The sequence below is a fragment of the Balaenoptera acutorostrata genome, chromosome 14, assembly GCF_949987535.1.
Source record: "Balaenoptera acutorostrata chromosome 14, mBalAcu1.1, whole genome shotgun sequence".
In the NCBI taxonomy this organism is placed as follows: Eukaryota; Metazoa; Chordata; class Mammalia; order Artiodactyla; family Balaenopteridae; genus Balaenoptera; species Balaenoptera acutorostrata.
The window spans coordinates 59,241,313-59,266,310 of NC_080077.1; the positions used below are offsets into that span (position 1 = coordinate 59,241,313).

Consider the following 24,998-nt stretch of genomic DNA (forward strand, 5'->3'; position numbering starts at 1 on the left):
TGAGGTTAATTTTCCTTAATGTCATCTTCCTGATTCAATTGAGCCAGGGAATCTTCAGGCATTTTGTTTTTGGTGGGGTTCGTCCGACAAAAGGACCGACTAGAAGAGGTAACTTTAAGAGAACTAAACTGAGAATCCAGAAAGCTTAAGGAAGGCGGGACTTGAGAGGAGGGAACCGTATATAAAGTGACCAGAAGCCAGGATTTCTGTACTCAGGGCTCCTCTCTCCTTTACCTGTAATAGGAATTACCTCCTCCAGGTCTTCACCTTACAGAGAAGGGCGGGCGGGGAGAAGATGGAGCCGACTCAAGGAACTGCAGGGAAAGATGCTCAGGTAGCGACCTGGAGGTGGCAGGCCCGGCCTCGCGAGGGCACCCCACAGACCCTGAGTCCCGGGAACGCGCGCGCCCGCGCCCACGCCCGCCCGGGGACGCGACCTCGCCGCAGGCCCGGTCCTACTCAGCGCTGGGCGGGCGGCAGGCGGGGCGGCGGCGCGCGCACGCGGGGGGGTGGGGCTGGGGAAGCCGACGTGCAGACGTTGGCGCCGCTGCGGGCGGGTGACGTGTAGGCCCGCGCTTGCTCCGCCCCCTCCCTCCTCTCCGGGTCTGTGGGTCTGTCCGGCTGTCGGGTTGTCTTCGCGTACCCTGTCCCTTGGCTGGGCGGGACCCGACAAGCCCGGCGTGGGGTGCGGACGAGGACGCGGCGGGGCAGCTGCCCCTGGCATCCTCTGCACTGCCCTCCGCCCCTCACCCGGCGTGGGAAGTAAAGATCAAACCGAAATGGAGGGAGGCGCGGAGGCAGGAGCTGGCGGAGTGATGGGAAGCGCATGAACCGGGGCCGAGAGGTGAGGAGAAGGAAGTGGGAGGAGGAGAAGGGGCGCTGCGGCCCTGAGAAGCCGGTAGGAGGCGGGGCCAGGGTGCCCCTTGGACGATTCCCGTTCGGCACCGGAGGCAAGCCCGGACCTGTCATCCCTCTCTGGGCCGGAGACTTGTCTGTGGTCTCGGATAGTCTCGTCCTGCTCTTGGAATTTGTAGGGTGGGGGTGGGAATCAAAAAATGAAACGAGTCACATGTGGCCAAGGTGTTAGGCTACAACCCAATTAACGTGGGTAATTTTTGTTTTATTTTTCCTGTGCGTGGGTAATTTGTTTTCATTAGGTTTTTTGTTTGTTTGTTTTCCCGTTACAAAAATGTAGTAACTTTTTCGTTTTCTTCACGTGGACTTGGGAGAGAAATCAGCTTCCTTGTATTTTTTTACCTCCACACTGAAAAGTAAATAAAGTGGGTGGGGAGTGGACCATGGTGAATTTAGCAATCGAGGAGTCTAGAATGTTACTTCGAAATAAGTGTTGTATGTCCGAGCGTGCTGAGGTGTTGTGGGTACGTGGGCAGTTCTTTTAAATAGGCTTCTTATCACACATTAACTCATTCATCGACTGCAGTGTGTTCGTGTATTTTACTCTTTAGTTTAAAAGAAACATTTTAGCGGTAGCTAAAAATTTTATGTGAATGGTATCACACGTGTAGTTCAAACTAGTAATCGTATTTTCTGTCTTTCTTTCCCTAAGTAAGATTAGATTGAAGAGCGGTCACCATCACCAGATTTCATGTTTCATAGATTGAAATCACTTTTCTGATTTTCAGAGTGTTCTCAGAAGTTGAGAATTCAGCTTTTGATTCCACTCTGGATCGTGCTTCTCTTCATGTATCTTTCATTTTTAATGATGATTATAATAATATTCTTGCCTAAGAAAGATGCTCCTTAGAGATACCAGTTAAGTGTAAGCTAAATAATATTATTTAAGTGAATTAATTTTTCATGGCTTAAGTTGTGATCCCTGCTGAATAGTTGTAGTTTTTGTTCATTCGTCATTCACTTATTTATGTCTTCATATGTACCAGGCACTATGCTAGGCCTAGGAAATCAAGAGACATAGGATGTCGGTACTTATGGAACTTTCTGTAGTCCAGCGCCCTTTTAGTAGAGAATCTGGACTAGGGCTCCTCCTCGTGTCATGGATCTCTAGTTGACCTAAGCAAGGCTTTTTGCAAGAATAAGTTATTGTCAGTGTTTATATGTAAGTGGCATTGCAAGAGGAGCAGATTGTTTTACTTGCACAGCATGACTTGATTTTGCCTTTGATCAAAAAGATGGTATGCATGCTAGTGTTTTGCCAGTTAAGAGGAGTAAGTTTTCTTTTTGCAAAGTTGGCTTAGTTGTAAAATTCACAATTGGAAATCAGTTTCTACCTGAAAAATAATACTTTATTTTTCCAGTTTTTACATTGGTCTGAGTGATCTATGTGTTAAGAACTTGTAATTCATAAGCATTCTATGCACAAAGCATATTCATCAGGAAAATGTATAGTACTTGTTGAATGAAGTAAATTTATTGCCCCATAGTACCTTCCATGGGGAGGTAGTTAACATGAGCCCTTTTAGTACAGAATAATCTTGATGTAACGTGGCACAGTTTTCAACTTTGAGCAGATATCTACCTGAAACTGAAATTACAGCAAAGACATTTATGGAAAGAAAAAGTGCATAATTACCAAGGAGGAGAGAGTAAGGTATCTAATATGTGTTTAGTAATCATCCAAAGGGAGGCATTATGTGTTATACTCTAAAGTTACTTAAAGTAGGGACTGGATCTTATTTCTCATTTCTTTTGCCTGGTATACTTAGCACATAGTTGACAGACCCATATAGATGTTCATTAAATCAATATGTACCATCTCATTTGAGTATTTTGCATGTAGATGAGCAAGTATGTTTGAGTGAGTTTGTCTATTGTTTGTTCATTTTCCAGCTCTGCATTGGCTGTGATAGTCTTTTTTTTTTTAACACCATGTGTTTATATTTTAATGATTTTCATTTTTTTTTTAATATTTTATTTATTTATTTTTGGCTGTGTTGGGTCTTCGTTTCTGTGCGAGGGCTTTCTCCAGTTGTGGCAAGCGGGGGCCACTCTTCATCGCGGTGCGCGGGCCTCTCAGTATCGCGGCCTCTCTTGTTGCGGAGCACAGGCTCCAGACGCGCAGGCTCAGTAGTTGTGGCTCACGGGCCTAGTTGCTCCGCGGCATGTGGGATCTTCCCAGACCAGGGCTCGAACCCGTGTCCCCTGCATTGGCAGGCAGATTCCCAACCACTGCACCACCAGGGAAGTCCCTGTGATAATGTCTTATAGGTTGTCCTAATTTATTTCTGAAACTGTCTCTGTGATTCAGAGTTAATGCAATTCAACTCATGTTTGAGTATTCTGATTTTAATCAGATCATTCAGCCTGAAAGCGGCATAAAAAATCATTTTGTAATTCCTCTTCATTTTATTGATCAGAAAATTGATATCCTGAGAAGTTAGCTGATTTTCTACCATCAAACAAAAATTGGCATCTGAACTAATGTCTTTTTATTTTTATTCTACTTCTTCCTACTACAGTCTGTCTCTCCTCATTGTTATTTGAATAGAATAACTCTTGGAGACCTTTGCAAATTAAGATAGATTCCCATTTTATCTTCCTGGTTTTGGAGTTTTTCGCTAGTTTTCCTCCACTTCTGTGATTCCCTCTTTAAACAGAATTCTTAGGAATTGCATTCATTATCAAAGGTTTGAACTGACATGGAAAATTAGGGTGCAATTTTGAGAGGTACATGATTTAAAGATATAATATGTAAGACATTTACTGGTAACAGTAAGCATTCTCAGGATATGTTTTAATAAGATAATTGGCAAGAAATATTTATAGTTGAAGAAAAGAAAGTTCATACCTAGTTATTTAATGACTAAACCAAAGATTGTCAAACTGCTGAATCATAATCTTGGGGGGGGGGTGTCTAGAAATGTCTATTTTCAAGCAACTCCCCAGTGATTCCAGTGCCACCAATTCATATTGTTGAAGAACTTCTACATTAAAGCATATGAATTCAAGAGCCTCTTAATTTTGGATAATATCTATTCTATTACACCAGAACTTCAAAAGAAGGAAGGTAGTTTATCTCAGGATTATGGAGTAGTCAGGGAGGCAGTTGCTAATGTTTTCCAGCATTTTCAAAGACTTGCTAGATCATTTTCAAACGAAGTCAGTAACTAGCAAGTTACTCAGTTGTGTGTAGCTAAGACACATGGCATATGAATTTGATAAAGGAAAACTTATATTCCATTCCAAGTGAGGAAATCCTTGCTTACCGATGAGACAACTTGTCCTTGTAGAAAAATTCTTGAAAGTGAATAAAATGTCCAACAAGCCAATCAAATAGAACAACGTAAAAATGATAAATTCTACTCTTATTTATAAATATTGATAGATATATGTCTTAATCTTGATTTAAGAAACTTAATTATAAAAGTCTACATAAATGATTTATAAGAATAAATTAATGACAGTACACAATCTGCAAAAATAATTTCAGTGCATCTTTTCCCAGTGCACATATATTTTCTAAAATGAGACCTGCTTTAAGTAGTACCTCTAACACCAGGGATGCTCACTAAACGTTCTTTTTGAGCATTCTTTAAGGAATGAAGGAAGCTTTGCAAAAATATTAGCAATGCTTTTACTTTGGAGATTGGTGTGGTAAGGAATACCCTAAAAATCAATTCTGGAAAGCTTCACAGTAATACTCTGAGTACACATCATTGAACAAATATTTATTGAGTTCCTTGGCACAGACCAAGAACCATACAGGGTACTAGGGAAAAGAAGACATATATCACTTTTGCACTCTTGGAGGTTATAGTCAAGATGTTGGCTTTGGGAGACTGTTCAACGAAATTCCTTAAGGCAAGGAAAGATACTAATGCATGGCCATTGAATGCCCTTTTAGCCAACCTGAAGTTAGCAAAGTAGAGGCTTTGTCACTGATTAAAAAAGTGAAAAAGCTTGTATCCTAAGTCACTGATTTTGGCCATCAGCTTGGAAAAAAATGAGTGTGTTTTAGAGAGTTTGAATGGTGGCTTGGCTTAACACCAAGTTTTGAAAACTCCTCTGTTTGTATTTATTAGAAACAGAACGCTGGAAAAACACAGCTAAAATTCTATATCCAGTGGACATTTTACCACATGTCTTGACAGCGTTTGACATGGTTGACCATACCTCTTCCTTAAAACTTATCCTTTCCTTGGTTTCAGAGACACCACCCTGGCCTTATTTGGCCTCCTGTTGTTCAGAATCTCCTTTATAGACCTTTCTACCCATTTATTCTGTAAAGTCTCGTGTTTCTCCAGCTTCTGCTGTCTTGTCTTCTTAGTCTTCACACAAATCCATGGGTGATTTTTATCTCTTCCCATGATACTCCTTATGATTCTCATGTTTGTATCCAGACCTCTCTCCTGAACTTCACATCTGAATATTCAGTCCCTACTGACCGTTTCTACTTGAATGTCATACAGACATCTCAGACTCAACTCATCTGAGATTGAACTCATGATATTCCTAACTGCCCCCCCCCCACCCAAGAAAAACTCTGAGCCCTAATTCAGTGAATTCTGTCATCAACCTGATCTATAAATGTGGAGGTCAGCTGAGGTCCTCGCCTCCTTCCCCACCACAGATAGAAATAATCAGAGTAAGCCAAATAAATTTAATTGAATTACCTGATTCCTCCACTTTTCTCTAAATCACTACCACTACTTCGTTTCAGGAACCCATCATCTCCTCATCTTCATCTCTTCATCTGGATTACTGTAGCAACCTCCTAGTATCTTTCTGCTTCAGGTCTTGCCTTCCTGTGGTCCATTTCCTTCACTGCAGTCATAGTAATGTCTATTAAACACAGCTCAAGTCAAAAACTCTTCTGAAGATTTCTTTTACTATTAGAACAATTTCTAAACAACATAACTTATGAGGCCCTTCATGACCTCGTTCCTACCTATCTCCAGCTCCATCTCTTGCCACATTACATACTCTTTGACCACTATGCTCTGGTCATCTTTTCAGTTCCTTGAGTGTGAAATGTTCTCACCCCTCATCTGGAATATGTTGCCCTTTTTACCTAACTCTTCATCCTTGAAGTCTCAAGTAAGAAAGCTGCTTTTCCTTCCCAACCTCCTTTCTTGCTAGGCTAGATTGCACCTGCTTTGTGTTCCGATAACATTCATTACTGCCCCCTTTTATAGATAGCAGTCTTAGTTTGTATTGAGATAGCTTATTTAATTGGGTTGTCCTCCCCCCAGGCTGTGAGCTTCTGCAAGGGCAGGTAGCAGATTGATTTTGCTCACTGTGGTTCCCCCAGCGTGGTGTTCAGCATGTAGTGGAAATACTAGTTAAGAAATATCAATTGAGTGAAAGTTGTTCCTGCATTCTTCTACCAAGATTTTCCTGCTGAGCCCACTCCTACCCTAGAGTTTCTAGCAACTGTTGACTATCCTTTTACCCTTGCTTTTGCTTTTCTACTTTATTGGCTTGAGATTTTGAAAAAAACTTACCCCAAAAATTAGAATTAAATTTCTGCATATATAAGTTCTTTGAAAAGAATGGCATCATGAGTTGAATAAATCACATTAGCTTTTGATTTCTTTTGTGTTTGAGTAAACTTCCTTGTTTGTGAGACCTCTTTTCTTAGGGACTGAAATAAATTAATCAAATAATTAAGCTAATTTCTGTGAAACTATATTTTTGAGGTCTTGAAATAAAGATGATATAAGCTTCAAAAAATAAATGTATAGGAATCCAGACCTGTAAATTCTGCCTCTTTTTTTGTGGCAGCTTTGGCCTCCCTTTATTCTTCCTGTCAGTCCATCCATCCAGCCATTATACAAATATTTACCGAGACTGCACAAGGCCCCAGGCACTGTTTAGGTGCTTTGGATACTGCAGTGAACAAAGCAAAGTCCCCACCCTTGTGGGGATCTTACTGTGTTTGATGAAGCTGACAACATGCACAGTGATAAGTGCCTTGAAGTAAAGTGGGTTGGGTGCACGAGAAGGATGAAGGAAAGGGTGCTGTTTTAGATAGGGTGGTCCGGGAAGGCTCTCTGGTAAAGAGATGTTTGAGCAGCAACCTGAAGGAAATGAGGGACCTACCTTTGTGGCATCTGGGGGAAGAGTGCTCATCCAGAGGAATCTTCTTGGTATGGTTATATCACTGCACCAAGGCCAGTGTGGATGCCCCAAAATGAGCAAGGAGGAGAGTTACAGGGGATCAAATCAAAAAGTAGGAGAAAGCGAGATGCCTTGGGAGTTTTGACGTTTACTTAGAGATATGGGAAACCTTTGGGGGGTTTTGAGCAGAGGAGAACCACAATGTTATTTGTTTTAGAAAAGAATCATTCTTATTTATATGTGGAAATTAGATTGTTAGGGAGTAAGGGTGAAAACAGGGAGACTAGACAGGCCATTGCAGTAAACTGGGGAAGAGATGGTAATGATGAGAAGTGGTCAGATTCTGGATATATTTTGAAGGTAGAGTTGGGAGACTTTACTGATAAAGTGGATGGAGTAAAGCATAACTCCAAGTTTTTTGGCCTGAGCAGCAGGCAGAGTGGAGTTGTGATTTATTAAAGTGAGGTAGACCACAAGAGGAGGTTTGCATGGGAGATCAATTTTGACATTTTTTTTTTTTTTTTTTTTTTTAAGGATTTTCTTATTTATTTATTTATTTATTTATTTTTGGCTGTGTTGGGTCTTCGGTTCGTGCGAGGGCTTTCTCCAGTTGCGGCAAGCGGGGGCCACTCTTCATCGCGGTGCGGGGACCGCCCTTCATCGCGGTGCGCGGGCCTTTCTCTATCGCGGCCCCTCCCGTCGCGGGGCACAGGCTCCAGACGCGCAGGCTCAGCAATTGTGGCTCACGGGCCCAGCTGCTCCGTGGCATGTGGGATCTTCCCAGACCAGGGCTCGAACCCGTGTCCCCTGCATTAGCAGGCAGATTCTCAACCACTGCGCCACCAGGGAAGCCCGACATTTTTTTTTTAAAGTTACATTTTAACCATTTTTTTTTAAACTGTTCTTAAATTTATTTATTTATTTATTTATTTTTGGCTGTGTTGGGTCTTCGTTTCTGTGCGAGGGCTTTCTCTAGTTGTGGCAGGCGGGGGCCACTCTTCATCGCGGTGCGTGGGCCTCTCACTGTCGTGGCCTCCCTTGCTGTGGAGCACAAGCTCCAGACGAGCAGGCTCAGTAGTTGTGGCTCACGGGCCCAGTTGCTCCGCGGCATGTGGAATCTTCCCAGACCAGGGCTCGAACCCGTGTCCCCTGCATTGGCAGGCAGATTCTCAACCACTGCGCCACCAGGGAAACCCCCAATTTTGACATTTTTAAGTTTGAGCTAACCATTAGACATCTAAGTGGAGATGTGGAAGAGGCATGGGTAGACAAATCTGGAGTATAGGTGAAATGCGCAGGATAGAGATAAGAATTTGGTGTTAGAATATAAATGATACTTAAAGCCTTGAGACTGAATGGGATCACCTGGGGAATGACTGTAGCTAAAGAAAAGGTCTGAACTCTGAGCTTAGGGGCATAGCAGTGTTAAAGGATAGGAGGATGAGGAGGAACCAACAAGAGTGGAAAGAGCCAAGAGATAATGTAGGAGAAAAAACAAGACATATTGGTGTCCTAGATGCCAAGTGAAGCAACTATCCAGAAGGGCTGGGTCAAAATCTCCTGACAAGGATCAAACAAGGACTGAGAAGTAACATTGAATTTGGCAACTTTGAGCTTATTTGTGACCTTTATAGCTCTTTTGGTGGAATAGTAGAGGTAAAAGCCTGATAGGACTGGAGTGTCTGCTGTAGATAGCGATCAAAAAAGTGGGGTGTTAATTGAAAAGGGCTGTGGAGTTTTTAAATATGGGAGCAGCTACAGCATATTTTGGGGTTTTGGAAATCATCCAATAGAGAAGAAAATATTACTAACAAGGAGAGAGGGGACTTTCACTTCAGCAACTTTATCACTGTGTCCCCACTGAATGTTTTTCTTGAATGAATGAATTAATGGATGGGTAGAAGTATTTTCACCAGATGCAGTATAATTTTTTTTAATCAATGCTGAATAAAAAGTGGAATAAAGAACACTTCAGTTAACACCTCTTCTTCCCGATCGTTGTGGGAATTTTTAGGTTTCAGTCTTCTTTGGTTAGATTACCATCTTGAAGTTTACTTTTTCACCCTGGTGAACCTGGTGTTTCTCAGGTCTTTGCAGCTGCCCTCACAAATGATCTATTAAAGTGTGTCACCACTACAGACTTGTCTAATCTTTTACTTTTTGTTCATTTTTCTCATTTGAACTTTTAAAGAGTTGGTACCTATTTCAAAAATTTTGAGACCTCTTGTTAACTATTATTTTTGACTTAAGAAGATACAATATTTGCCAGAAGAGTGAAGGAATACAGATTTTTGAATGTTCAGAGTAGGGTTGCTAAATAAAATACAAGATGCAGAGTTAAATTCGAATTTCAGGTAACAACAAGTAATTTTTTTAGTATAAGTATATCCCAAATATTGCATGGGACATATTATACTAAAAAATTAATTGAAATTCAAATTTAACTCTGACTTTATATTTTTATATGCTAATCTGGCAACTGTAATTTAGAAAAAAGGTTTGTATGATTCTTAGTCTGAGAGTATAAACACAAAGGTAGATCTTCAGAGTCTGGGTCTCTGGAAAATGTAATCCTGATGGTGTATTCATACATAACTATGATGATCAAGAAGAGAGAGATATCTCAAGAAACTGATGTTGCTGTGCCTGAATATTTTTAAAAAATATAAATTGAACGTGGAGAAGGAGTACACGAACTAAGAATGAATTAAAGAAAAGAGAGTTTGTGGGACCTGTGATGTGTATCCTTGAAGAAACATTAAGGTTAGCAAAAACAGTTTTTAAGCTACATTCAACAGTGTGTTTGTTGGGGCAGTTACTAGGATGTTAAAAGAGAATATAGATTTCATTAACTACTTGATCTCTTCTTTCTTTTACGCTGAGGAGAATGGAGAATGGACTCTGGATTGAAAATGGCAGAATTGATTTGGGTTAAATGGAATTGAAGCACATTATGGGTAGCAATATTAAAAGAGCACCCAGATGTTCAACGTTCAGTCTCTCATAAGCCTGAGCATTTTCAGTAGTGCTTTCAGAACCTGCGATTTGGCAGACATTCAGTTTGATGCTTTCACAACTCTTATCTCTCTTATTAGGCTTCTGTGTTTATTTAAAACTTAATTAAAACTTTTAATTGTGGAGTATTTCAAGAATATGGAAAATTATCAGAAAATAATGTAATACACTCCTATACTTGCCATGCAGATTTAACAAGTAGTAATTTTTGCCTTATTTGCTTCAGTTCTTCTCTTTTGAAAAGTATTGCTAATTTTTTTCCCCTCTTTTGTCACTTCTCTGCTGCCTCTCAATCCATTACCTTGAAGCTGGTGTATATAGTTCTCATGCATGTTTCTACATATTTCTGTGTGTCAGGATATAAACCAAGGCTTAATGAGGGAGATTGATGGAAAGAAATGGGATTGATTAGCTTGGTGAAGAGAAAACTTAAAGTAGGATTACAGATTCCTTCAACTATCTAGAAGTCACTCATGTGAAAAGAGTACTTAACTTTGATAACTTATTGACATTAGGCAGTACAGATAATTTTTTTAAAGTACTTTTAAGATCAGAAAGCAACATGTAGTACTTAGTGACCTAATTATTTTATGGTCTATACTTAAATGGAAATTTTTATAAAACATTGAAAAAATCAATGTTCAACCTATACAGATGTTATTTCTAAAAAAAATGAACAACAATCATGATTTTCCTAATGTCTTTACTGTAAAAATGGTTAACCAGCAATCTTTAGAGGAATGACTATATTACTATTTAAAAATTTGTTAAGGGCACACATCCTGAAATATTTAAGACATCAGAGAAAATGAATTTTTAAAAAATGTTCTTCATGTTTTGATGCTTTTTGAAGCATGGTGTTTCTTTCAGTAATTACATTCTAAAAAAGGTGGGAGGTATCATTGACAAAATCTGTTTTTTCTCTGAACTGTAGTATATATAATATGTTGGTAAGAAAAATGGCTTAGAAGTTAGAATGTAAGAAAGAATGAGAGATATGGGTCTGACCCTTTCAGACATCTTTCAGTTTAGGAAACTGTGAATAGCAGAGGATGGAGTCGATAGGGAAGTGAGAGTTCAGCTCAGAACAAGGCACAGAGAAAACATTCTTATGGACTATATTTGCCAGGGCACATTTCTGACTAATACAAAGTGAAAGAAAGTACCCTGTTTTTGTAAGTAATTACGTTTTTATTCATAAAGATTGAAACAAACAGTTCAGACCAGAATGTTAAATAATGGTCATGGCAATACATTCTTTCAGAAAGATTAATAAAGTATACATGACATGTAATATATTAGCACAATAAAATTCTTACCATGTGTTTGTTCTAATTCATAATGCCTAATGAGTTAGTAATTTACTTTTCTGTTTTTATATTTCTTGTTTACCACATAAATTCATCTGAGTCCTGATTTTAGTGTCTAGTTTTTCTCTACTTGAGAGAGAGGGGTAGAGATTTCATTCTGCTATTACGAGGTATGTGCCAACTTCTTTTACACAGTGTCAGTGTTAGGGTGATTTAAGAATTTCCTCTACACCGACCTTCAAGATGGCGGAGGAGTAAGACGTGGAGATCACCTTCCTCCCCACAAATACATCAAAAATACATCAACATGTGGAACAACTCCTACAGAACACCTACTAAATGCTGGCAGAAGACCTCAGACTTCCCAAAAGACAAGAAACTCCCCACGTACCTGGGTAGGGCAAAAGAAAAAAGAAGAAACAGACAAAAGAATAGGGACGGGACCCACACATCTGGGAGGGAGCTGTGAAGGAGGAAATGTTTCCACACACTAGGAAGCCCCTTCACTGGCAGAGATGGGGAGTGGCGGGGGGTGGAAGCTTAGGAGCCACGGAGGAGAGCGCAGCAAAAGGGGTGCAGAGGGCAAAGCGGAGAGATTCCTACACAGATGATCGGTGCCGACCAGCACTCACCAGCCCGAGAGGCTTGTCTGCTCACCCACCGGGGCGGGCGGGGGCTGGGAGCTGAGGCTTGGGCTTTGAAGGTCGGATCCCAGTGAGAGGACTGGGGTTGGCTGTGTGAACACAGCTGGAAGGGGGCTAGTGCACCACAGCTAGCCGGGAGGGAGTCCAGGAAAAAGTCTGGACCTGCATAAGAGTCAAGAGACCATTGTTTTAGGGCGTGCAAGGAGAGGGGATTCAGAGCACCGCCTAAAGGAGCTCCAGAGACGGGTGTGAGCCGTGGCTGTCAGGGCGGACCCCAGAGACGGGCATGAGACGCTAAGGCTGCTGCTGCCGCCGCCACCAAGAAGCCTGTGTGCAAACACAGGTCACTCTCCACACCTCCCCTCCCAGGAGCCTGTGCAGCCCGCCACTGCCAGGGTCGTGTGATCCAGGGACAACTTCCCCAGGAGAACACACGGCACGCCTCAGGCTGATGCAACGTCATGCTGGCCTCTGCTGCCGCAGGCTCACCCTGCATTCCATACCCCTCCCTCCTCCCAGCCTGAGTGAGCCAGAGCCCCCGAATGAGCTGCTTTTTAACCCCCGCCTGTCTAGGTGAAGAACAGAAGCCAGAGGGCGACTCACATGCAGACATAGGGCCACATCCAAAGCTGAACCCCAGGAGCTGTGCAAACAAAGAAGAGAAAAGGGAAATCTATCTGTGCAACCTCAGGAGCAGTGGATTAAATCTCCACAATCAACTTGATGTACCCTTCACCTGTGGAATATCTCAATAGACAGTGAATCATCCCAAAACTGAGGCGGTGGACTTCAAGAGCAACTGTAGACTTGGGGTTTGCTTTCTGTGTCTAATTTGTTTCTAGTTTTACGTTTATCTTAGTTTACTATTTAGAGCTCATTATCATTGGTGGATTTGTTTATTGATTTGGTTGCTCTCTTCCTTTTATATGTATATATATATATTTTTTTTCCTTTTTCTCTTTGTGAGTGTGTATGTGTATGCTTCTTTGTGTGATTTGGTCTGTATAGGTTTGCTTTAACCATTTGTCCTAGGGTTCTGTCTGTCTTTTTTTTTTTAGTATAGTTTTTAGTGCTTGTTATCATGGTGGATTTGTTTATTGGTTTGGTTGCTCTCTTCTTTTTTTTAATTAATTACTTTATTATTTTATTTTAATAATATATTTTTTAATTTTAATAACTTTACTTTTTAAAAATTTTTTCTTTCTTTCTTTTTTTTTCTTTTCTCCCTCTTCTTCTGAGCCATGTGGCGGACAGGGTCTTGGTGCTCCGGCTGGGTGTCAGCCCTGAGCCTCTGAGGTGGGAGAGCCGAGTTCAAGACATTGGTCCACCAGACATCTCCCAACCCCTCGTAATATCAATCAGCGAGAGCTCTCCTAGAGATCTCCCTCTCAACACTAAGACCCAGCTCCACTCAATGACCAGCAAGCTCCAGTGCTGGACACCCCATTGCAAACAACTAGCAAGTCAGGAACACAACCCCACCCTTTAGCAGAGAGGTTGCCTAAAATCATAATACGGTCACAGACACCCCAAAACACAACACCATATACGGCCCTGCCCACCAGAAAGACAAGATCCAGCCTCATCCACCAGAACACTGGCACCAGTCCCCTCCACCAGGAAGCCTAAACAACACACTGAACCAACCTTAGCCATTGGGGGCAGACACCAAAAAAAACGGGAACTATGAACCTACAGCCTGTGAAAAGGAGACCCCAAACACAGTAAGTTAACCAAAGCTTTTGTTGAAAAGCTTTCAACAAAATTCAACACCCATTTATGATAAAAACCCTCCAGAAAGTAGTCATAGAGGGAACTTACCTCAACATAACAAAGGCCACATATGGCAAACCCACAGCCAACATCCTTCTCAGTGGTGAAAAACTGACACCATTTTCACTAAGATCAGGAGCAAGACAAGGTTGCCCACTCTCACCACTGTTATTCAACATCGTTTTGGAAGTTTTAGCCACAGCAATCAGAGATGAAAAAGATATAAATCCAAATCGGAAAAGAAGAAATAAAACTGTCACTGTTTGCAGATCACATGATACTATACATAGAGAATCCTAAAGATGCTACCAGAAAACTACTAGAGCTAATCAATGAATTTGGTAAAGTAGCAGGATACAAAAGTAATGCACAGAAAACTCTTGCATTCCCATATACTAATGATAACAAATCTGAAAGAGAAATTAAGGAAACACTCCCATTTACCATTGCAACAAAGAGAATAAAATACCTAGGAATAAACCTACCTAAGGAGACAAAAGACCTGTATGCAGAAAACTATAAGACACTGATGAAAGAAATTAAAGACGATACAAACAGATGGAGAGATATACCATGTTCTTGGATTGGAAAAATCAACATTGTGAAAATGACTGTACTACCCAAAGCAATTGACAGATTCAGTGTAATCCCTATCAAACTACCAATGGCATTTTTCACAGAAGTAGAAAAAAAAATTTCACAATTTGTATGGAGATACAAAAGACCCCCAATAGCCAAAGCAACCTTGAGAAAGAAAAACGGAGCTGGAGGAATCAGGCTCCCTGACTTCAGACTATACTACAAAGGTATGGTAATCAAGACAGTATGGTACTGGCACGAAAACAGAAATATAGATCAATGGAACAGGATAGAAAGCTCAGAGATAAACCCATGCACCTATGGTTACCTCATCTTTGATAAAGGAGTCAAGAATAAACAATGCAGAAAAGAAAGCCTTTTCAATAAGTGGTGCTGGGAAAACTGGACAGCTACATGTAAAAGAATGAAATTAGTACACTCCCTAACACCATACACAAAAATAAACTCAAAATGGATTAAAGACCTAAATGTAAGGCCAGACACTATCAAACTCTTAGAGGAAAACATAGGCAGAATACTCATGATATAAATCACAGCAAGATCCTTTTTCACCCACCTCCTAGAGAGAGGGAAATGAAAACAAAAATAAACAAATGAGACCTAATGAAATTTAAAAGCTTTTGCACAGCAAAGGAAACCATAAAGAAGACGAAAAGACAACCCTCAGAATGGGAGAAAATATTTGTAAATGAAGCAACTGACAAAGGATTAATCTCCAAAATATACAAGCAGCTCATGCAGCTCAATATCAAAAAAAAAAAAAACCAATCCAAAAATGGGCAGAAGACTAAATAGACATTTCTCCAAAGAAGATATACAGATTGCCATCAAACACATGAAAGGATACTCAACATCACTAATCATTAGAGAAGTGCAAATCAAAACTACAGTGAGGTATCACCTCACACTGGTCAGAATGGCCATCATCAGAAAGTCTACAAACAGTAAATGCTGGAGAGAGTGTGGAGAAAAGGAAACCCTCTCGCACAGTTGGTGGGAATGTAAATTGATACAGCCACTATGGAGAACAGTATGGAGGTTCCTTAAAAAACTAAAAATAGAGCTACCATACGACCCAGCAATCCCAGTACTGGGCATATACCCTGAGAAAACCATAATTCAAGAAGGGTCATGTACCACAATGTTCATTGCAGCACCATTTAAAATAGCCAGGACATGGAAGCAACCTAAGTGTCCATCGAGTGATGAATGGATAAAGAAGATGTGGCACATATATACAATGGAATATTACTCAGCCATAAGTAGAAATGAAATTGAGTTATTTGTAGTGAGGTGGACGAACCTAGAGTCTGTCATACAGAGTGAAGTAAGTCAGACAGAGAAAAACATTTACTGTATGCTAATACATATATATAGAATCCAAAAAAAAAAGTAGTTCTGAAGAACCTAGGGACAGGACAGGAATAAAGACAGAGACAGAGAATGGACTTGAGGACATGGGGAGGGGGAAGGGTAAACTGGGTTGAAATGAGAGAGTTGCATGGACATATATACACTACCAAATGTAAAATAGATAGCTAGTGGGAAGCAGCTGCATAGCACAGGGAGATCAGCTCGGTGTTTTGTGACCACCTAGAGGGGTGGGATAGGAAGTGTGGGAGGGAGTCGCAACAGGGAGGGGATATGGGGATATATGTATACATATAGCTGATTCACTTTGTTATACAGCAGAAACTAACACACCATTGTAAAGCTATTATACTCCAATAAAGATGTTAAAAAAAAAAAGAATTTCCTCTACTCTGCATAAAACGGTAAGTAAAGATCAAAGCCATCATATCCTTTGATAAATGCTTTTTTGGATTTGGAGTGTATAATCCTAGTTGTTTGAGTATAAAAACTTGCATCAGATTTCTAAAAGGTCACCAGAGCTCATATTCGGGAATGTAGTGGTGTTCCGTATAATTGTGGTACAGAGGAACAAGTAAGTGTACAAGGTCATGATAATTCTTTCTCTAAACAGCTAAGGCTTGCTCCAGAGCATCACTTGAGTTTTGGTTTGGTGTATGAGGGTACCTCCTGAGAGGTTTCAATTCAAAGTAATCTTTTCAGGGCTTATTAGGGGACAGGCACAAATTCCTTGGGTCTGTCTTTAAGAGGCCCATAGATGGGGATGGAATGAGAATGTTGCCTTTCTCAGCTAATCTGGCCCCAGACCTTTTTCAGTGGAATGAAAATATGTACTGCCTCGTATGTTGTGGGTCTTCTCCATGTGTTCTCTACCATATTGTGTGCTTGTTTGTTCCTTGTGGGGTGTTCTTTCTGACTGTTCTTGTTCTCATCTGTGCTGATACGTTATTCTAGCCACTTATTTTCCCAAGAACATTTAAAAGAAAACTTTTCTTATCCTTTGTTAAAAGTAAAATTAATATAACCGTGGGGGTCTTCTGTAGACTCTGGTTTATAGTTATGAGCCTGGCTAGGTTTTCTCCCCCACCTTTGGATGGGAAACCTGGAGTTAATATAAGTAAGTAATTGGAGGGAAAAGTTAGAGAACAACAATCTCATTTATATAAATTTTATTCTTAACAAGCCATTATAGATTTTGATTTATATAAAAAGTATATATGTATATACTTAATCATCTTTCCCTTGCTTTCTCTATTCTCCATGCTGTGAGTGTGTTTTCTAATTTGATGGGAAACTATTCAAGAGCAGTTGCTTCTTGCTTAAGAATGAGTTAGGATCTAAAGTGAACTTGTTGGCTGGAAACTATAAATAGTTAAAATTTCCCTTGAAAATTCTTTAGGAGGACACCAGGTTGTCACAACATACTGTCTCTCAATATGTTGTATGCAGCCACGTTTTTCCTCCAAACTTGGAACATATCACAGTTTCTGAGAGTGCACCAGATGAAAAAGTTGGCTTGTGTTTAATGGCCATGTTGTATATTTTTTTAAAAGGGAACTTAGGTTTAAACATTGGAGTCATGCAGTGCAGCAAGATTCTCAGTTTGATATGCATGTAGTGATTGAAACAGATTAAGAGAGCATCATATCCTTGTTGCTCACCCCATTCACTCTAGAGCATGTATTGAGTACATGAAATAGTGGGCAGAATCTCTAATATTACTGTTTATGTCTGTCTATGCCTTATATTTGGCCTCTTGTGTTTGATTGATTCAAATAATTAAATGCACCTGTAATGTGACTCCATCCACTACATTAACCAATTGGTGGCAATAAGGTACAATAAAAGTAAGGAATACAAGTTCAATACAATTAAGTTAAAATTTTCTTTAGGATATACCATGAAAAAAACCACCCCCTTTTGAAATGGTATAATAGAGGATTATATATATAATGTTTTACATATATTAAGGCTATTAAGGCTGATGTTTTCTGAATTCTGATCTAAACAGTGTAAACTATATTACAACTTGATTTTTTAAACTTTTTAAAAATAAATTTATTTTATTTATTTATTTTTGGCTGTGTTGGGTCTTCGTTGCTGCACGCGGGCTTTCTCTAGTTGTGGCGAGCGGGGCCACTCTTCGTTGCGGTGCACAGGCTTCTCATTGTGACGGCTTCTCTTGTTGCAGAGCACGGGCTGTAGGCGCTTGGGCTTCAGTAGTTGTGGCTCGCGGGCTCTAGAGCACAGGCTCAGTAGTTGTGGTGCACGGGCTTAGTTGCTCCGCGGCATGTGGGATCTTCCCGGACCAGGGCTCGAACCCGCGTACCCTGCATTGGCAGGCGGATTCCCAACCACTGCGCCACCAGTGAAGCCCACGACTCGATTTTTTAAACTGGTGAATTAAAATATAAATATTTTAGCTTACTTTTTTTAACGATATGGTTTATGGGCATATAATTCTATTTTAAGTATTGAAATTTTAAATTCTAATTTTTACTCCATTCATAGGCTACTCCATCTTTTCAGTGTTTTTATTCCTTACCTACATTATATCCCTTTTACTTTTTTTTTTCTTCCTAATAATTACCTGGTATCCATGATCATCAACAAGTAATTGCTTGGCTTTATACTCATTAAGAAATATGGTTTGTCTCTTCTGGAATTTTTGTTAATTTTTTATAATTAAAAATACTGTAATTATATTTCCCTAAAGTTGCTATCAATCTGTTAGACCCTTTTTAGAGTTGAGAAACACAGGTTTGGAATATGAAGAATAAATCTTACAATTTTTTATGTGATACTTCAAAATAATGTGTACTAGAATTCTAGCTTACTCATTATTGGTTAATATCATTTCACAAAGGGAAATGTATTACTGTCAAATTTTTATCTTCCCTATTTGAATGTTAAAAAGGGCAGTTAACTTCTTCGAGACAGTTCCTTTTTATCTGTACATATATCTAATCAACACTGTAAAGATTCATTCAGATAACCATAGTGGGGGGTACTTCAGGCCAACAGGAAAAAATTGACTTTTAGGGTTTCAGTCTTTTAGCAATTATATTTGTTCTGAGGGGTTTTTTATGTGTACATTTGTCATTTAGTAGGCCATACTAAATGTGGAATAAAAATTACTGTGGTAACAATTGCTTTGCAGGCCAGTTTATCTTGATGAGCATTCACTGTGTCTCACATATAAGAAATTTTAACCGTAAACATTATGACGTTGTATCTTTAAGACCTCCTAGGTGAATGTTTTTTCCTTTCCTTTGGATCTCAAATCCAGCACTTAATCATTCGCATTATTTAGGCTCCACTGTCCTCCTACTGTCCCTGTGTTATAAAGCCTTAACCCTCTATAATACCAACCTTCATTCCTTTGCCAGATTGTTGCCATTCTAAATTTATGGTTTCCGGTATGAGATGAGCATTCATGTGCCACCTGAAAAATCCTTTTTATGGTTTATTAATCAATTTCCTCTCATTTTTGGTGGTAAGGTTAAACTTTTGCCTCTGTCTTTAAAAATTCCATCTCATCTTCTTTTGAATAGTCTTGGCAGATCTCAAAGAAAATAGGAGTCATTTTGGTGGAACTCTCTTTTACCATATTTTTTCTCCCCCATTCACCTTCTGCTTCCCATATTACAAACATATTTGCACTTTGACTCATCCATCCCTCCATGCTCATCCTTCCATCCAAGTCTTATCTCTAGAACCATGATTCTCTCTCCTGCATTCTCAGGGGGCCTACTCCCCTAAATCAGTCTTTCTTCTGGTTATTCAACCTTTCTCTCTTTCTCTATTGGCTCTCCTCTGATTATAGAATTGTGCTCATCTCTCTCCTGTATTTCTAAAAACTCTCAACCGCATGCATTTTGCTATTTCTTGCCTCCTCTCCTTTTCTTTTCAACCAAGTTCCTTGAAAGAGTAGCTAGTACCCATTTTATTTCCCCATTTCCTCCCTTTCTGTTTATCTTTTCTTTAAATAAATTTATTTATTTTTATTTTTATTTTTGGCTGCGTTGGGTCTTTGTTGCTGCGCGTGGCTTTCTCTAGTTGTGGCGAGCAGGGGCTACTCTTCTTGTGGTGCACGGGCTTCTCATTGTGGTGGCTTCTCTTGTTGTGGAGCACGGGCTCTAGGTGCGCGGGCTTCAGTAGTTGTGGCTCGCGGGCTCTAGAGTGCAGGCTCAGTAGTTGTGGCTCACGGGCTTAGTTGCCCTGCAGCATGGGGGATCTTCCCGGACCAGGGCTCGAACCCATGTCCCCTTCGTTGGCAGGCGAATTCTTAACCACTGTGCCACCAGGGAAGCCCTCCATTTATCTTTCACCCACTGAAATTTTCTTTCTCTATTTTTTTTGAAACTATGTGTACTAAAGTCATCTAAGACTTGAGAGTGGCTAAGTACACTGGACCCTGTAGCATAACATTTGAAACTTTCTTTTTTCATGTGATACCACTTTCTTCATATGACAGCTCTTTGCTGATCTCTTAGGACTCTGTCCTTGACCCTGTACTGTCTACTCTCAAGAGGTTTTTCGGGGTACATGGATAGGTTTCATGGCATTCATGCAGCCTCTGAAATGAATTACAAAATGTTTATATGTGTATATGTCTATTTTCTTAGGGAGAGGGTCCACAGGTTTATATATATAAATAATTTGACTTAAAGGAATATGTTCATCCATGCTTTTAACTACGTTGAAGTGATAACACTAAATTCTGTACTTCCAGCCCAGACCTGTGATAGGAAACCCCAAACTGTATATCCCACTTGATGGCCCATGATCAAAACTTTCCAAAGCAGAATTAATCATCTTTCGTCTTCCAGTATGCCCTCTATACCCATACACTCTGCTGTTCTGCTTCTCCTGAACCAGAAATATGGGTGTCCTGCCCCTTTCCCCTTGATCTTCACATCCTGCCCCGTGAATTTATTCTATCTCCCAAATATAAGTATCTCTCAGATCCATCCTTTTCTGCCTTTCCCTGCCTCAGTTGTATCCTCTGTCTCTCACCTGGTTTCTTGAAAAAACTTTCCAACTGGTTTTCTTGTCTTCAACTTGACCCCACCTTTCATCTGTTCACTACACTTAAATTTGAGTCATTTTTGTACGATATGTTAAATTTTTTTATCAGGATAAAAAATGCTTAAATTGAGACATGTTGTTGGATCTCTGCTTACATCTTTAGTCTTATTTCATGAGTCTCCAAATGCACTATTATATAGAGATTTTTTAAGCAATAATCTGTTATTTTAGTTTTCTTCTTTATATGTCTACCTTGGAATAACCTTTTCTTCCCCACCAGGCCAGCTCATTCAAGTCCTTTAAATCTCAATTTCCTTCCTTCTTATCTACCTTCCTTCTCACCCTCTTAGGTGTTTTCTCCCTTGTCTTCCTGCAGTTGTATCTGCACAATTATTGCAACTATTTTTCTTTCTTTTCAACCATACTGTAAACTTGTTATTTAGGGCAGCTGCAGTCATACCAAAAATGTTTTTCTTTTAATCTCTAGATGCTTGCAGTGTATCTAATATATTGTAGGTGATCTATAGATATTTGCTGATTAAATGAATAACCAAAGATTTAAAATTGGCTTTCTCATTTTGACCTTTATACATTTCAGGTACCCTTAAATGTTGGTGATCTTTTTACTGGTACAGAATACAGTGAGTTTTGAAGAATAGAGTTCTGTAAGCCTTATTTATACTCAGTGCCTAGCACAGTTCCTACTAGATAGGAGATACTCAAGTATTTGTGAATAAATGATTTATAGGTGACTATGAGGAAATGAGCTGTTACAGTTTACAGTGTTGGTCATTTAACTGGAGGAAGAAAATAGATAAAACCAAATTAGAAAACCAAGTAATGTGCTTTACTTCATTTTTTTGACAAGTATAATTCATACTGATTATTTTGATGAGCCCTCAGGAAGCTTTAGAGTTTCCTGTTAGTGCAGTGTATAACAGTGTGACCTCATTACCAGACCCCATTGTTAGAACTCTTCTTAGAGTTTCAGTGTGAGTGGTATCTTGTTTTGTTAAGGTTTGTTAGGTTTGTGAATTAGAGTAAAAATCAATGAGATCTTACTGCCTGCTTTTTAAAGAGAGGGACAGGACATTCAGATTATTGTGAGATATGTCAAAATGATGAAAGTAGTGATCCCAAATACTTGTTAATGCTTAAGACCTTGCCTGAGGCAGAATAGTCCATATATCCTATGTCTCTTGTTCTGATTCTACATTTTGAAAGCACTAACGTGTGTGGTTAAAAAGTAGGTTCTGAGGCAGAATACTGTTCAGTTTAGTGTCAAGACCTTTCTTTAAAGACTTCTGACTTAATGTCAGTCATCATGAATAGCGTTCTTGTCTTTGAATAGAATTCTCTCAATCTAGGTAGAGAATTTAAACTCCAGTACCCTAAGGCATACATTGTATGCTTTACTTCTCAATGGATGATATTAACTGTGTTCCATCTGTAGAATAATTGAGAAAAAAGTCATTCAGTTCACTTTCAGTAAGACCTTGTTGAGAAAGACTGATGAGAAGCAGATTGTGCAACCTAACTCAAGCCACCAAATTCTTAATATAGATGGAAACTCCTTGGTTACTATTGATTTGAGACAAAATTGAATGGTGACTTCAGAATAAAAGATACTGTCTCTAAAACTGGTTCTCAAAGTATGGTTCTTGACCTGCTGCATCACTGCAGAATTTGTTGGAAATATAAAATTTTTGTGCCCCATCTCAGTGCCATCTGATCTGCTGAATCAGAAACTTGGAGGTGAAGAATAGGGAGGTGGGGCTTAGCAATTTGAGAAGCCCTCCGGTGACTTTTTTTTTTTTTAATTTTGTTTATTTATTTATTTTTGGCAACGTTGGGTCTTTGTTGCTGTGTGCGGGCTTTCTCTAGTTGCGGCGAGCGGGGGCTACTCTTCATTGCGGTGTGCAGGCTTCTCATTGCGGTGGCTTCACTTGTTACGAAGCATGGGCTCTAGGCAGGCGGGCTTCAGTAGTTGTGGAACACGGGCTCAGTAGTTGTGGCTCGCGGGCTCTAGAGCGCAGGCTCAGTAGTTGTGGTGCACGGACTTAGTTGCTCCGCGGCATGTGGGGTCTTCCCGGACCAGGGCTCGAACCCGTGTACCCTGCGTTGGCAGGCGGATTCTCAACCACTGCGCCACCAGGGAAGCCCCCTCCGGTGACTTTGATGCGCACTAAACTTTGAGAGTCTCTTTGCTGTCCACTGACTCCTGCTTTCATTTCTTCTTCCAAATGCTCCAGAAAGTGTGTTATCTAGTGTTAGAAAAATCCAGATGTGGTTCTCTGAATCATCTCGTTTCCAGAAATGCTCTCCTAAATTCATTCCCAATGGATACTTGAAATTTAAAGTCAGCTAGCTAGGGAGTTTATTTGCAAATTGGATCATTTTACTTTTCTGATTGAAGTTCTTCAGTGTGGTGTGGATAATCCATCCGTTTTTTTGCCCCAGCCATTCTCATACCATTTCCTTACAGATTTGTAATGCAATCATCTATGTTTTTTAATCTTTTGTGTTTCTGATTTCTAATCTAATTGTATTTTGCTCAGAAAATATGAGCTATATCAGGGGTCAGCAGACTAATTTGGTCACACTGAGCCCAAGAATGGTGTTTTTTTGTTTATTTGTTTTGTTTTTTTAAAGAAAAAAAAAAAGCAAAGATTATACAGCAGAGACTGCGTGTGGCCTGCCAAACCTAAGTATTTACTCTCTTTCTGCCAAGTTTGTTGACCCCTGATCTATATGATACTTATTTTTTGAAATTTGTTGAGATTTACTTTATGGCCTCGCATACATAGACCATTTAAAATTGTTACAAGTGTACTTGAAAAGAATATATATTTTCATATATGTTAGGTTAAATTTACTAATTTCACAGCTCAAGTTCCCTATTTTTTGTTGAATTTTTGTTGATTTGACCTATCAATAGTTGATCAATTATTGAACTTTCACTTTGATGTTGGACTTGTTACTTTCTTTTGGAGGTCTATTTGTTTTAATTATTTTGAGGCTATTCCATCAGGGCATGCAAATTCAAAAGTTTTATACCTTCTTAGTGAGCTGTATCTTTTATTATTATGTAGAGAAGTGTTTTGTGTTTTTTTCCCCCCATCCCTAATAATACCTTTCGTTTTTAGAGTCTATTTTGTCTGATCTGGTACTATTGATATAGCCACCAGATACTTTTGGTTATTATTTACAGGAGGTTCTTATTCTATCTCTTAACTTTCAACCTTTCTCTGTCCTATTTTAGGTATAGCTCTAGTGTTTACTTGATTGCTGTTTAGTAATTCAGTCTGTCAATCTTTTGGGTGTTAAGATTAATTCATTTACATTTATTGTGAGTATCGATATATTTGGACTTGTTTCTCTTTGATCTACTTAATGTATACTTTGTCTAGTTGTAACAGCATACTGGGTTATTTCTTCAGATCTCTCTTTCAGATCACCACTTTTCACTGTATTTAATCTATTGTTTAACTCATATATTGATTGTTTTTAATTTAACAAGTATATATTTTTATTTTTAAAAGTTATATTTTCAAATTTGCTAGTCATTTTATTATTCTTCATTATTTTTAAATTCTCTCTTATTTTGTTAAACATTTCATACAGTTATTTTATATCTAATTACACTAATATAGGAGCCAGAGATTTTTCCAAGTATTAAGCTTTGTAATAACTTCAAAGGGTATATGCAATCAAGAAGAGCAGAAACAGGGAGTGGCCTGAGACACTGAGATATGTCCCCCTAGTTGTTCTTTCTTTCAGTCTCACAATGGACACATGCTCTTTGGCCCAAACAATTAGTGAGGTCTCTTAATTGAGTTTTGTTGGTCTTTTCACACTGTGAGAAGTGTTTGGGTTATAGAACATCTCTATTTTAGACTCTAGAGTAGGTTTTTATCTGCTCTGCACTATTGACATTTGGGGCTAGATAATGCTTTGCTGTGAGGAGGCTGTCCTGTGCCTTCTAGTATGTTTAGCAGCATCACTGGCCTCTACCCACCAGAAAACAGTAGTACCCTCCCAACCCCCCAGATGTGATGTCCCAGAGTGTCACCAGATATTGCCAAATGTCCCAACGGGGGCAAAATCATCCCTATTTGAGAACTGTCCTAGGGACTTACATAGTTTATGTGACATTCTCCAGGGAGCCATGCCTTATAAACATTGTAGTTTTGTTGTAATAAGCTATCTTAAACCA

The 24,998-nt window shown here is 39.5% G+C and overlaps 1 protein-coding gene and 1 long non-coding RNA gene across 4 annotated transcripts in view; one reads left to right on the plus strand and one right to left on the minus strand.

Moving 5' to 3' along the window:
* LOC130704736 (uncharacterized) overlaps positions 1–575 on the minus strand; it is a 44,890-nt gene extending 44,315 nt beyond the window's left edge. For all 3 annotated transcript variants that reach the window (XR_009005179.1, XR_009005177.1, XR_009005180.1), the window contains exon 1: positions 235–575. This is a non-coding gene — a long non-coding RNA (uncharacterized LOC130704736). The remainder of the gene's footprint in view (positions 1–234) is intronic.
* ASCC3 (activating signal cointegrator 1 complex subunit 3) overlaps positions 573–24,998 on the plus strand; it is a 344,670-nt gene continuing 320,244 nt past the window's right edge. Inside the window, exon 1 of the mRNA XM_057527763.1 lies at positions 573–844. The gene's annotated coding sequence lies outside the window, so the exon portion shown is untranslated. The remainder of the gene's footprint in view (positions 845–24,998) is intronic.